Source organism: Prionailurus viverrinus, chromosome B2, assembly GCF_022837055.1.
Source record: "Prionailurus viverrinus isolate Anna chromosome B2, UM_Priviv_1.0, whole genome shotgun sequence".
In the NCBI taxonomy this organism is placed as follows: Eukaryota; Metazoa; Chordata; class Mammalia; order Carnivora; family Felidae; genus Prionailurus; species Prionailurus viverrinus.
This window is the reverse complement of record NC_062565.1, coordinates 50168443-50183765: the sequence shown is the minus strand read 5'-3', so window position 1 is coordinate 50183765 and position 15323 is coordinate 50168443. Positions and strand designations below refer to the sequence as shown.

Below are 15323 nucleotides of genomic sequence, written 5' to 3'. Positions count from 1 at the left end.
GATTTCAAACAAAGATAAATGGAACACTGATGTGATTAAGAGAAAGCAGGCAATTAACATTTATGGCTTGCCTCCTGTGTGTGCAGACACTATGCTGGCACTTGACATATGTTATTACAACACACTGTTATCACAACTTTATGAGACACACACAGAAAGAAGGAAGAGCAGTTGTGCTAGAAAGTTGGAAACAACAATGGCGTTTTTTCTTGTTGTACAACTTGTGAGGTGCTGTGGTTCACCTGGATGAAGACACACTGAACAGGCCAACAGGAATCTAGAACTAGCGTCAGGAGAGTGGTTGGGATGGAGAGCAACTTGTTTAGACACTGTGCAACGAGGTGAGAGGAGACTGTCAGGCTTTAGAAAAAGCAAACAAGAGGACCAAGAATAGGACCTTGAGAAATACCAATCTAGTAGACAAAAAGTAGCAAAAAGATACAAAGAATAGAATTCCAGAAGTAGCAGGGGTATCAGAGACTCTGACTTTCTAGAACTCATAAGAGGGTTTCAAAAAGGGGGCTCACCTCATCCTATGGATATACCTAGAAAACACCCACATCAGTGTAAACCCAAAAAAAGACCCAAAGGGTGGCAGTATAGATCTCCACAGCTAAATGTAGAGAAGAGGCCACATTAAAGAGGGTAGGAAGGTTAGAGACATGGTCAGCAGCCAAACAGACCCACAAGACTGTCCATGGGAGGGAGGGACTCCAGCAGTGTGGAGAGAAGAGAGAAGCAGACCCTACATGAGGTACCCCAGGCAAAGGGGACTCACATGGGGAAGATGAATCCCCACAACATTTGGTTTTCAACACTAGAGAGGCTTAACAATCAATAAGGCTTAACACCTTAACAACTTTAAAAAATCAGCAGCTTGGCTCTGGGAGAGCCAGGAGGGCAATAGGAAACTGAGTCTACACCCCTAAAGAGACAGCACAACAAACAGCCCCACCAAGATACAGCATAGAAGCACGTTTGGTGAAGAAAAAAAAAAAAGCCTGGGGGTATAGAGGAGAGAGATTTGTTTACTAATCTCAGAGTGTGTGCTGGAGGGGCAGGGATCTTTGGCAGACTTCTTTAAGAACAAAAGAGTAGGTACCATCCCCCTCCTACCCCCACACCTAGACAACAAGGACACCTGGGGGAACCAGGGCAGTATGAAGACTCTCCACCTAGCTTGCTACCAGTGCACTCTGTTTGCAGCTTCTCCTGTGGACATGACATACCCCTTCTCCATCCAGGACCAGGCGAGAGTTCTCCCCCTGCTGGGTGCAGGTCCCCTTATACAGAAGACCAGCATGGACTTTGCTGGCACTGCACAACCTGCCCCCATGGTCTTCTGGGGACCCGCTCCCTACAGCCTGACCTGGGCAGGAGTCCATCCAAAGTGGTGCCACCAGCCTGCCAGTGCACAAGAAGCCCTGAGAGAGTCCAGCACCACTCCAAAGTGACTCTGCCCCAGGAAGAGGGGAAGATAACTGCACACACTATCTGAGTGCACTGGGGGCAGACACGTGATCTGACTGCAGACCCTGCCCACCAACAAAAGCTTCTCAGTGGAAAACACAGAAAGAGTGCCCTACAGTTCAGTGCTATTGCATCCTTGGCAAATGCCTGGTCTGACTCAACTCAAGTCCCAGGTGGCCCCAGACTTTCACTAACACCACAGGGACCAAACACTGCCATTGCCCACAATGGGAAAAAAGAGCCACTGCGGACAACTGGACTGAAGGCAAATGCGGCTTAGCCATAACAGGAGAGCCCGTGCAACCCACGTAGGAGACAGCCCTGAAGCGTCAGGTTCTGGTGAACAGGGGACACAGCACTGCAGGACACTCCACGACCTCTTCTTCATAAAGCCACTACTTTCAAGAGCAGGAGTTGTAGCTGACTTTTCTAACACATAGAAACAGACACAGAGAGAAAAAATGAGACAGAACAATATGTTCCAAATGAAACAACAGGACAAAATCACAGCAAGAGAGCTAAACAAAACAGAGATAAGTAATATGCCTGAGAGAGAACCTGAAGTCATGCTCATAAAGATACTCACTGAACTTGAGTGGATGACTTCAGTAAGACCCTCGACTAAGAGACAGAAAACATAAAAAGTAACTAATCACAGATGAAGAACTCACTAACTGAAATTAAAAATATACTAGAGGGAATAAATACTAGGCCTGAGGAAACAGAAGAATGGATCAGTGACCTGAAGGACAAAGTAATGGAGAGCAATCAAGCTGAACAGGAGAGAGAAAAAAGAATAACAAAAAATAAAAACAGATTAAGGGAATGCAACAACGCCATCAAACAATAATAACATTCACATTATAGGGATTCCAGAAGGGGAAGAGAGAGAAAACGTGGTAGAAAATGTACCTGAAGAAGAGCTGAAAACTTCCTGAATCTGGGGAAGGAAACAGAAATCCAGACCCAGGAGGCACAGAGAGCCCCAACAAAATCAACCTAAACAGGTCCACACCTAGGCACATAGTAATTTAAATAGCAGAAAGTAATGATAAAGAGAGAATCTCAAAAGCAGCATGAGAAAAGAAACTAGTTACATACAAAGGAACCCCTATAAAGCTATCAGCTAATATTTTTAGCAGAAATTTTGCAGGCCAGAGTGCTGAAAGAAAAAAGCCTGCAGTCAAGAATACTCTATGCAGCAAGGTTATCATTCGTAATAGAAAGAGTAATAGTTTTTCAGACAAACAAAAGTGAAAAGAATTCATCGCAGCTAAACCAGACCTGCAAGAAACGAAATGTTAAACGGGATGCTTTGAATGGAAGTGAAAGCCCATAAGAAGGATTAAGAAAAGTAGGGAGCACTGAAGAAGTAAAATTAAGCATATCTATAAAATCAGTCAAGGGATTAAAAAAAGATAAAAGGATGTAAATTATGACACCATATATCTAGTCATGAAGGGAAGAGGAGCAAAAATTTAGTGCTTTTAGGATGGGTTTCAAATTTAAGTGAACATCAACTTAATATAGACTGCTATAGGCAGAAGATGTTACAATCTTAATAGTAGCCACAAATCAAAAACTGGTAATAGATATTCAAACAATGAAGAGAAATGAATCCAACTACATCACTAAAGAAAGCCAGCAAACTATGAGAGAAGAGAGATGGACTATGTTCCAATCAAAAGACATAGGGTTATGGAATGGATAAAAAAGCAAGACCGTCTACATGTTGCCTATATGACTCATTTCAGATCTAAAGACACCTGCAGATTGAAAGTGAAGGGACGGAAAAGCATTAATCATGCAAATGGCAGTGAAAAGAAAGCCAGGGTCACAATACTTAGACAAAATACACTTTGAAACAAAGGGAACAATCAAACAAGAAGACATAACAATTGTAAATATGTGCACTTAATATGGGAGTACCCAAATACATAAAGCAGTTAATAACAAACATAGAGGAAGTGAATGATAGTAATGCAGTAATAGTAAGGGACTTTAATACCCCACTTACGTCAATGGATAAATCATCCAAACAGAAAATCAACAAAGAAACAGTGGCTTTGAATAACACACTGGACCAGATGATTTAAGAGTACTCAGAACATTCCATCCTAAAACAGCAGATTACACATTCTTTTCAAGTGCACATGGAATGTTCTCCAGAATAGACCATATATTAGGCCACAAAACTAGTGTCAACAAATTAAAAAAGACTGAAGTCATACCATGAATCTTTTGTGACCACAACACTATGAAGCTAGAAATCAACTGCGCATGTGTGTGCGCGCGCGCACGCGCACACACACAAGTCTGGAAAGAACACAAATACATGAAGGCTAAATAGCATGCTACTATGAATGGGTCAACCAAGAAATCAAAGAGGAAATCAAAAATACATGAGATGAATGAAAACAATGGTCCAGTATCTTTAGGATGCAGCATAAGTGGTTCTAAGAGGAAAGATTATAGCAATATAGGCCTACCTCAAGAAGTAAGAGAAACCTCAAATAATCAAACTAACCTAGAAATACCTAGGAAAAGAAGAACAAACAAAACCCCAAACCAGTAAAAGTAAATAATAAATATTAGAGCAGAAATAAACAAAATAGAAACTAAAAAAAACCCCAAAAAACAAAAAAACAAAACAAACCCAAAACAATAGAACAGTACAATGATACCAGGAGCTGGTTCTTTGAAAAGACCAACAAAATTGACAAGCCTGTAGCCAGACTCATAAAAAAATTTAAAAAATAAAAAAAGAACTCGAAACCATAAATGAGAAATAATTGACACCACACAAATTCAAAGGACTGTAAAGGTATATAGTTTTTTTATAATATTCTGACAAACTAGACAGCCTAGAAGAAAAAGACAAATTCCTAGAAACATAACCTCCCAAAACTGAATCAGGAAGAAACTGAAAATTTGAACAGACTGATTTCCAGCAATAAAATAGAATCAGTAATCAAAAAACTCCTAACGGGTGCCTGGGTGATTCAGTCCCTTAAGGTTCTGACTGCAGCTCAGCTCATGATCGCATGGTCTGTGAGTTCAAACCCTGCATTGGGCTCTGTGCTGACAGCTCAGAGCCTGGAGCCTGCTTCCGAGTCTGTGTCTCCTTCTCCTTTCTGCCCCAGCCCCACTCATGCTCTGTCTCTCCTCTGTCTCTCAAAAATGAATAAATGTTAAAAAAAATATTTTAATTACAAAAAAACCTCCCAACAAATAAAAGTCGAGGACCAGATAGCTTTACAGGTAAATTCTACCAAATATTTAAAGACTTAATACCTATTGTTCTCAAACTATTCCAAGAAATAAAACAGGAAGGAAAGCTGTCAAATTCATTCTATGAGGCCAGCATTACCCTGATACCAAAACCAGATAAAGACATTACAAAAAAAGAGCAGGTCAGTTTCTCTGATGAGCATAGATGCAAAATTCCTCAACAAAGTATTAGGAAACCAAATCCAACAATACATTAAAAAAATAATTCACCACAATCAAGCGGGCCCCAGGATGCAAGGCTGATTCAATATACACAAACCGACAACATACATTACATCTGTAAGAGAAAGGATAAAAACTATGTGATCATTTCAATAGATGCAGTAAAAACATATGATAAAATACAACATCAACTCATGACAAAAACCCTCAACAAAGTAGAGATAGAGGGAACATACTTTAACATAATAAAGGCCATATATGAAAAGCACACAACTAACATCATACTCAATGGTGAAGAACTGAGAGCTTTTCCCCTAAGATCAAGGATGTTCACTGTCACCACTTTTATTCAACATAGTACTGAAAGTCCTAACCACAGCAATAAGAGAAAAGAATAAATGGCAACCAAATTGGTAAGGAAGAAGTAAAACTGTCACTATGTGCAGATGACATGATATAGAAAACCCCAAAGACTCCACCAAAAAACCCCTAGAACTGATAAATGAATTTGGTAAGGTCACAGGATACAAAATCAATAGACAGAAATCCATTGCATTTCTATACACTAATAATGAAGTAGCTGAAAGAGAAATTAAGAAAATAGTTCCATTTACAATTGTACCAAAAATAATAAAATACCTAGGAATAAACTTAACCAAGGAGGTGAACCTGTACTCTAAAAACTATAAAACACTGATGAAAGAAATTGAAGATGACACAAACAAATGGAAAGCTATTCCATGTTTGTGGACAGGGAGAACAAACACTGTTAAAAATGTCCATACTACGCAAAGCAATTGATACATTTAAATCCCTATCCCTAAATGTATACATTGCAATCCCTATCAAAATACCAAGAGTATTTTTCACAGAAGTAGAATATTCCTAAAATCTGTGTGGAACCACAAAGGACCCCAATAGCCAAAGAAATCTTAAAAAAGAAAAACAAAACTGGAGGTATCACAATCCCAGATTTCAAGACATACTACAAAGCTGTAATAATCAAAGCAGTATGGTACTGGCACAAAAATAGACACATAGATCAATGGAACAGAACAGAGAGCCCAGAAATAAACCCACAATAATATGGTCAATTAATCTTTGACAAAGGAGACAAGAATATACAATACGAGGGCAACTGGGTGGTTCAGTCAGTTAAGTATCCAACTCTTGATTTTGGCTCAGGTCATGATCTCACAGTTTGTGAGATCAAGCACTGCATCAGGCTCTGCACTGACAGCATGGAGCCTGCTTGAGATTCTCTTTCTCTCCCTCTCTCTTGCCTCCTGTGCTCACTCTCTCTCTCAAAATAAATAACTTAAAAAAAAAAAGAATACGCAGGGGGTGCCTAGGTGGGTCAGTTGGTTAAGGGCCGGACTTCAGCTCAGGTCATGATCTCATGGTTCATGGGTTCGAGCCCTGTAACAGGCTCTGTGCTGACAGCTCAGAGCCTGGAGCCTGCTTCAGAATTCTGTGTCTCCCTCTCTTTCTGCCCCTCCCCCACTCACACTCTATGTCTCTCTCTCAAAATTAAATAAACATTACAAAAAAAGAATATGCAATGTGAAAAAGATAATCTCTTCAATAAATGGTGCTGGGAAAACTGGATAGCTACATGAAAAATAAAAAAAAATAAAAAACTCAAAATGTGTTAAAGACCTAAATGTGAGACCTGAAACCATAAAAATCCTAGAAGAGAGCATAGGCAGTCATTTCTTTGACATCAGCCATAGCAACATTTTTCTAGATAAGTCTCCTGAGGGAAGGGAAACAAAAGCAAAAATTAACTATTGAGACTATATATCAAAGTAAAAAAGCTTCTGCACAGCACACAATTGGCAAAACTAAAAGACAACCTACCAAATGGGAGAAGAGATTTGTAAATGCCACACCCAATAAAGGGTTAGCATCTAAAGAACTTATACAAGTCAACACCAAAAAAGTAAATAATCTAATTAAAAATAGGTAGGAGAGGGGCACCCAGGCAGCTCAGTTGGTTAAGTGTCCAACTTCAGCTCAGGTAATGATCTCACAGTTTGTGAGTTCAAGTCCCGCATCGGGATCTGTGCTGACAGCTCAGAGCCTGGAGCCTGCTTCCGATTCTGCGTCTCTTTCTCTCTCTGCCCCTCCCCTACATGTGCTCTGTCTCTCTCAAAAATAAACAAAAATGTAAAAAAAAAAAAAAAAAGTTAAAAAAAAATAGGTAGAAGATATGAACAAACATTTGTCCGAAGAAGATATCCATGTGTCCAAGAAACACATGAAAAGATACTCATTATCTTTTTTGAGAGAAATGCAAATCAGAACCATGAGATATCACCTCACACCTATCAATATGGCTAAGATAAAAAACCCAAGAAACAACAAGCATTGGCAAGGATGTATAGAAAAGGGAACACTCATGCACTGTTGGTGGGACTGCAAACTGGTGCAGCCATGTGGACAACATACAGTATGAAGTTTTCTCAAAAAATTAAAAAAAAGAATTACCATATGATGTAGTAACTCCAGTTCTGGGTATTTACCCAAAGAATATGAAAACAGGAATTTGAAAAGATTTATGCACTCCTATGTTTATTACATAATTATTTATAGCAGCCAAATCATGGAAATTGTGTCCATTGATAGATGAATGGATAAAGAAAGTGTGGTATACACACACATATACACACACACAATGGAATGTTACTCAGCCATAAAAAATAATAAAATTTTGCCATTTGCAACAACATGGATGGAGCTAGGGAGTATAATGCTAAGTGAAATAAGAGACAAACACCATATGATTTCATTCATATGTGGAATTTAACAAAACAAATGAACAAAGAAAAAAAGACACCAAAAAATGACTTTTAAATTTAGAGAACTGGTTACCAGAGGGGAGGTGGAGGGCATGGGTGAAATAGGTAAAGGGGATTAAGAGTACACTTATTGTGATAAACACTGAGTAATGTATAGAATAGGTGAATATATTATTATACACTTGAAACTAATACAACACTATGTTAAAAAATTTTAAAGATAGTCTCTTTGGCAAATGGTGCTGGAAAAACTGGACAGCAACATGCAGTAAAATGAACCTGGACCACTTTCTTACATCATACACAAAAATAAACTCAAAATAGATGAAAGACCTAAATAAATGTAAGACAGGAAGCCATAAAAATCCTCAAGGAGAAAGCAGGCAAAAACCTCTTTGACCTTGGCCGCAGCAATTTCTTACTCAACACATCTCAGGAGGCAAGGGAAACAAAAGCAAACAATTGGGACCTCATCAAAATAAAAAGCAAAGGAAATAATCAGCAAAACTAAAAGGCAACTGACACTATGGGAGAAGATATTTGCAAATGACCTATCAGATAAAGGGTTAGTATCCAAAATCTATAAAGAACTTCTCGAGCTCAACACCCAAACAACAAATAATCCAGAGAAGAAATGGGCAAAAGACATGAATAGACACTTCTCCAAAGAAGACATCCAGATGGCCAACCGACAAATGAAAAAATGCTCAACATCACTCATCATCGGAGAAATACAAATCAAAACCACAATGAATGAGATACCACCTCACACCTGTCAGAAGGGCTACAATTAACAACTCAGACAACAACAGATGTTGGCGAGGATGCAGAGAAAGAGGATCTCTTTTGCATTGCTGGTGGGAATGCAAACTGGTGCAGCCACTCTGGAAAACAGTATAGAGGTTCCTCAAAAAATCAAAAATAGTACTCTACGACCCAGGAATTGCACTACTATGTATTTATCCAAGGGACACAGGTGCTGTTTCGAAGAAACACATGCACCACATGCAATGTTTATAGCAGCACTATCAACAACAGCCAAAGAATGGAAAAAGCCCAAATGTCCATCAATGGATGAATGGATAAAAAAGATGTGGTGTGTATACACACACACACACACACACACACACACACACACACACACACACACAATGGAGTATTACTCGGCAATCAAAAAGAACGAAATCTTGACATTTGCAAGTACATGGATGGAACTAGAGGGTAATATGCTAAATGAAATCAGTCAGAGAAAGACAAATATCATCTGACTTCACTTATATGAGGACTTTAAGATAGAAAACAGATGAACATAAGGGAAGGGACATAATAATAATATAAAAACAGGGAGGGGGATAAAACAGAAGAGACTCATAAATATGGAGAACAAACTGAGGGTTACTGGAGGAGTTGTGGGAGGGAGGATGGGCTAAATGGGTAAGGGGCATTAAAGAATCTACTCCTAAAAAAAAAAAAAAAAAAGAATCGACTCCTGATATCATTGTTGCACTATATGCTAACTTGGATATAAATTAAAAAAATGAAATGGTAAAAAAAAAATTTTAAGTAAATAAAACAAGGTAATGGAATTAAAAAAGGAAGGGGTGATGGCAAAGAGTAACTTACATGTAGATCAAACAAGGCTTACCACTAGACCAGGGACTTGGCAAACTACAACAGTTCAACACCAACCTGCTGCCTGTTCTTCTAAATAAAGTCTAATTGGTGTACAGCCACACCTTAATTTACACATTGTCTATGACAGCTTTCACTCTGTAAGGGCAGAGTTGAGTGGTTCCAACAGAGATGGTATGGCCCACAAAGCCTAATCTATTTACTACCTACTCTCTCATATATTTTCCTGAGCATTTATGAAGGTCTGGCACAGCACGCAAGCTCAAATATCTGTTGAGTTGATGAATAAATGAGAAAAAACCATTAGATATGGAAATAATTGATGACCTTCAAGAAAGCAACTTATGAAGCATGGATTCTGAAGCAGTCAGAAAGGAGGTGGTTACATACCCAAAACAAAAGAAATAAACTTGGAGAAATGGGAGCTACTTATCTTTGACAAGAAGGTAAAGAGAAGATGAATGACAGCTTGGAAACTTTCTAAGGTGAAGAATGGGAAAATTGAACTTACCTTGCATCATTTGGTCTCATATTTGAGACCAACTACAAAGTGAATATGGAAGAGCTTGGGGTACAAAGAAAACAGAAAGAAAAAAAAAGAGAGAGAGAGAATATTTGATCATGTCTGTATAGGAAACGTGGCTGGAAGTGAAAAAGGATGAAAAAGATCACAGTGAGCAGGGGAGGAGTGTCTTCTTGAAAATGAAGAGCACAAATGGGGATGTTAATTAATATATAAATGCATGGAGATTTCCTGTAGAGGGGTGGATTTATGAGCATTTGTTTTTGCAACAAGGACCCAAAACCCAAAAAAAGCTTCAGATAAAGTCAATAATTCTCTGTGCACTTTTTAATTTTCTGGCTCTGAGAAAGCAAATGGCTAACCAAGGGCACCTGGGTGGCTCAGACTGTTGAGTGTCCAGCCCTTGATACCAACTCAGGTCATGATCTCACAGTTTGAGATCAAGCCACACAGAGAGCCTGCTTGGGATCTCTCTCTCCCTTTCTCTCTGCCTCTACCCGGGTCACGCTCTCTCAAAATAAACTTAAAAAAAAAAAAAAAGGCTAACTCCTAATTTTATCATGCTATGATTGACACTTGACATAAGAAGTACTCAGGTCTGACAAGTACTCGAGATCCCCTTTCATTATTCTTGGTGATTAGTCAAATAAAGGATTTGTATCCCCTTAGAGTGGGTTCTTTCCCAGATGGGAGGAGTTAGGAGCCAAAGACAGAACGGATAGAAGACAGGGAAGATGCGATGCCTGGCTTCATATCACCTTCAAGCATTTTCTGGCCCATTACAATAGAAGAGAGGGAAGATGAGGGTCAAAACAGGGATAGCAATGGAACTCTAACCCAGAACTTGAATTTGAATTTCTTTTTATTTTCATTGGTATCTTACCCGAAGGGCCACACATTATCTTTTTCTCAGAAAAAAAAAAAAAAAAAAAAAAAAGATTCTCCTGATAGTATGCCTAAGCAAGAAGCCTTCCAGTGTTGCTGGTATTTGCACAGATAAAAGGAAATTACAGAAAAAACTTCTGAGAAGTACTTGAATTAGATAGATGACCACGAATCTCCCCTCAGCCCTTAACGCTGCCCAGTCACCAAACAGTGCTTGTCCAGTCCATGCGCCCTCCTGCTTTCCTAGACAGCTGTTGTCTTTCATTAGGCCTGTTACGTTTGTTTCACATTTTTTACAACTCCGGAAGTAAGATGCATTTTTTTGATTGATGGTGAATAACAATTATAATTGCCAGTTCATTTCTTAGATCAAATAAAGCTATGCATTTATTTTCATTTTATTTTTATATTTATTTTATCAATATAGTCAATAGAATGGTGCATTTCACAGCTTCTCCTCTCTCCCGAAACCTCCAACATGTCCCCATCCTTACTCTTCCTGTGACATGACTGCTCTGAAAATGGCACACTGAGAAGGGCCCCTCAACCATGTTCACCCACCTTCCAGATGCTGCACCCACACTGTCCGTCTTCCTACCTACTGCCATAGATCAAGGTTTCAAAGAGTAATCCCAGGACTCCTGGAAGCTCTATTCTCATAATACTACTAAACCAGTATTATTTGCTTTTTAACTTTTGTTTTCTCACAAATGCACAATGGAGTTTTCCAAAGATTACATGACCAATGGTAACACAGCAGTCTGAATACAGAAGCAGATGAAAACCCAGCTGTCGTCTATTAATAAAGTCACACATTAAAGAGATTTGCAGAAATGTAAAACAATGCTGCTCTTCTATTTTTCTGTTTGGAAAATATAGTCATTAAAAAAATTATTTACTTTGAGAGAAAAAGGGGGGAGGGGAAAGAGAGAGAGAGAGAGAGAGAGAGAGAGAGAGAGAGAGAGAGGGAGAGATCATGCACAGGGGAGAGGCAAAGAGAGAGAATCCCAAGGAGGTTCCGTGCTATCAGCACACAGCCCAATGCAGGGGTTGATCCCACAAACCATGGGATCATGACCTGAAACCAAGAGTCAAACACTTAATTGACTGAGCCACCCAGGTGCCTCTGGAAAATGTAGTTACTTTTAATAAAACATTGTTGTCTGTGTTAACATGAAATGGGTTTATTATTTTTTTAAAAAACTAATAAATATTTAAAAATTTCTCGGATATAATTTTCAATATGGTGAATATCAATAGATGAAAACCACACGAACAAAAACTCTTTGTGGTCCTCACTAATTTTTAGCAGCATACAGGTGCTCTGAGACCAGAAAGTTTGAGAACAAGTGCCAGAGATGAATGCTTGGTGCTTCTGTCTCCACCAGGTACCGAGTCCCATCCTCTGGCCCATTCTCCACAAAGCTCCCCACTCACACATTTGTCAGTTTCCCTTTCTGCAAACTCATTCCCATTTATGTACAAATAGGCTGTTATTTATTTTATCTTAAAAATAAACAAAAACCTTCCCTGTTGACTCTAGTTCCTCTGACTGCCCAGGTTTCCTCCCCTTTACAGCAAACTTCCTCAAAAGAGTTGTCTATAATTCCAGGGTCTCAAATTCCTCTCCTCCCATTCTCTCTTATATCCCCTCCCATCAGGTTCTCCTGCCCTTCCCATTCTACTGAAACTCCCACTTGGATCCCCCTACATTGCTACATCCCCATTTGACACAATGAATCATTCTGTCTTCCTTGATATATAGTAGGCTCTCCCTTTGCAAGGTTCAGATATGCATGAATTTCAGTTGCTACTGTTGAGTTAAATGACCCAGTCCCTTAACAACATGGTTCAAATTTCAGTGACCACAGTGTATTGACTGTGAGGAACTGCACAAAGCACAAACTCACTGTCAGGCTGGTCAATGTACTAATCACCACACAAACAACACATGCACATCGATCAGTGACCATCATTGCACTTTTTTCAAAGTCTGTCAGTGACTGGCCACTGGGTATCTATTTTTCTGCTCACAGATAGATGGCAAAATGTATATTTGAAATGTATCATTGAAAAGGAAATGGGCCAAGAAAAGTGGAAGTGAAGCAAAGACACAGAAAATTCTAACACTGGAAGTAAACCTGGAATCTAACATAATGGAGGTACAGAAGTAGCTGACCAGGAAAATGGCCACCACCACCATTGGTGACTCTCAACGAGTGCACAGACGGGACAGGCAGCCCAAGGCCCAAATGTGGAGACTGGGTGCTCGGGAAGGATAAGGATCTCCCAGATGCAGCGAGAAACTTCCCATTAAAAGAACTCTCAGAGGTACTTCATGGTCATTAAAAGAATAGGAGGAGATACTTTACCACATTGAAAGTGAAAATAATGTAATGTTGAAAGCTGATCCAAAATTAGAAAGGACTATGACAATCTGCCAGGGCATAGAAAAGACACTCATTCGCTCTGAACAAGGCAAGCACTGTTCAACCTAGTCTTGGCAAGTTTCAAGAGAGACCATCCCAAGCAGGTTCGGAGCCGCCAATGCAGACAGCCTGATGCGGGGCTTGATCCCACAACCCTGGGATCATGACCTGAGCCAAAATCAAGAGTTGGACTCTCAACTGACTGAGTCACCCAGGCACCCTGGCAAGTGTTTTACAAAGAGGTAAAACACTTTAATTCTTAATGTTGCTAATGTTTTAAATCACAGTGTACCAAATAAAAACTGGTTTTACTATTTTTTTCATGTCCCTATACATTCATAACCATTCAGTGTCCCTATACATTCATGTTTTTTTCATGTTTTGACCGAAATTTTTACAGGTCACAGAACAACAGTAAATTTTCCCATTAATTATTAAGATTATTTTTGCATGGCTGTTTTTAGGGTCCCATGCTCTGTGGAAAGGGAGGGTGGCCTGCACTTCCTTCACCTGACTTCCAGGGCACCACACCCACTTCGTTTTCTTCCTGCCTCACTAGCTGTCCTTCCCAGTCTCCTCCCTCGATGCTTACTTTTGAAGGACCCAGAGCCTAGTCCTTGGAGCTATTTTCTTCATTTAAATGGACTCCCTTAGAGATTTCACCCCGTGCTGTGGCCTAAAACATCATCTATATGCCAACAGCTTCCACATTTACATCTCCAGCCCAGACCTGAAACCCAAATTTATATATCCAAAGGCCTGTTTGATATTTCTACCTGGATATCCAATAGTTACCTTAAACCTAGGGTATCTGTTAGAAGGTGGAGGAGGGTCAGTAAAGTATCCCCTGGAACAGAAAGGCACTTTAAGGCTGAAAAATAAAGTAAGCCACTCCATACCATTTATATAGTTTCTTTCGGGGTAAGTTACTGACAGGGGGATCGGGTAGATGGATCCAGGTAGTACCCAGCTATTCTCTGCCCCCATTCTCCATCCAGTTGGGAGCTCAATCCCCAGCTTTCATGGAGCGAGGGGTATGGTGGTGAGGTCACAGGGTAGCTATCTAAAGTGCTACCATTTGTGCACCAAAGGATCTTTACTGGTTACCTAAAGCAGACCTTCTGTGCCCCAGCCATCTCTACCGGCTACCTATAGCGGGGCCTTCTGTGTGCCAGCCAGCTCTACCAGTTACTGAAAGCAGGCCTTCTATGCACCACTTTAGGGAAGATCAGAACAAGCCTTCCTGCCGTCCAGTCAGGGCAGACGTTAACCAACACTGGGCCAGGAACACACCAGCCCCCAGCAGGGACTTTGTATGGGCACGAACAAGATGGTGGGCCAAAGATGGAGTCAGTGTTGTCAGAACTCCTACAATAACCAAAGCTGAAATCCTCCACCAACCAAAAAACAACAACAACAACAACAACAACAACAAAAACCCTCCTTTACTCATAATGCACATCTTTCCCATCTCAGTTGATGGCAACTCCTTGCTTCCAGTTGCTCAGGACAAAAACCTTGCAGTCATTTTTAACCACTGTCTTAAATCCTTTATACAATCTGTCTGAAGTCCCATTGGCTCTACCTTCAAAATACATCCTGAATAAAAGCACTTTTCCCCACGTTCACTGACGCACCTGGTCACACATCGTCCCCTCTTGCCTGGATTGCTACCATATCATCCTAACTCATCTCCCTCCTGATCTAGTCTCAGCATAAGAGCCAGGGGGGTTCTTTTAAAACACATGTCAAATCTTGTCATTCCTTGACACAGAACCCCCCACAGTGGCTCTCCATGTCACTCAGAGAAAAGTCAACATTTTCCCAAAGACCCAGGGGGCCTACCTGATCTAGTCCCCTGTTAGGTTCTAACCCCCCACCCCCTCCTCTCACTCCCCGGCTCCCATCTGCTTGCTTCTTGCCAGTACTTGAGGCAGGCTGGGCCTTCACACTTGCCATTCCCTCTTCCCAGATAGCTCCTCCCCCACATATCCACATACCTAACTCCTTTTCCTTCAAGTGTTTGCTCGCTGTCACCTTCTCTAGGTGTGCCAGGCTCCCCACATCAACTGCAACCTACCACCACCCTCCAGAATCCTTATCCTCCTATTGTCCTCCACTTTTCCATAC

General features: G+C 40.3%; 1 protein-coding gene across 1 annotated transcript in view; it reads right to left on the bottom strand.

Annotated features, from left to right (window-relative positions):
• Positions 1 to 15323, bottom strand: part of EFHC1 (EF-hand domain containing 1) — a 66849-nt gene that overhangs the window by 9380 nt on the left and 42146 nt on the right. The gene's annotated exons all lie outside the window — the stretch shown is intronic.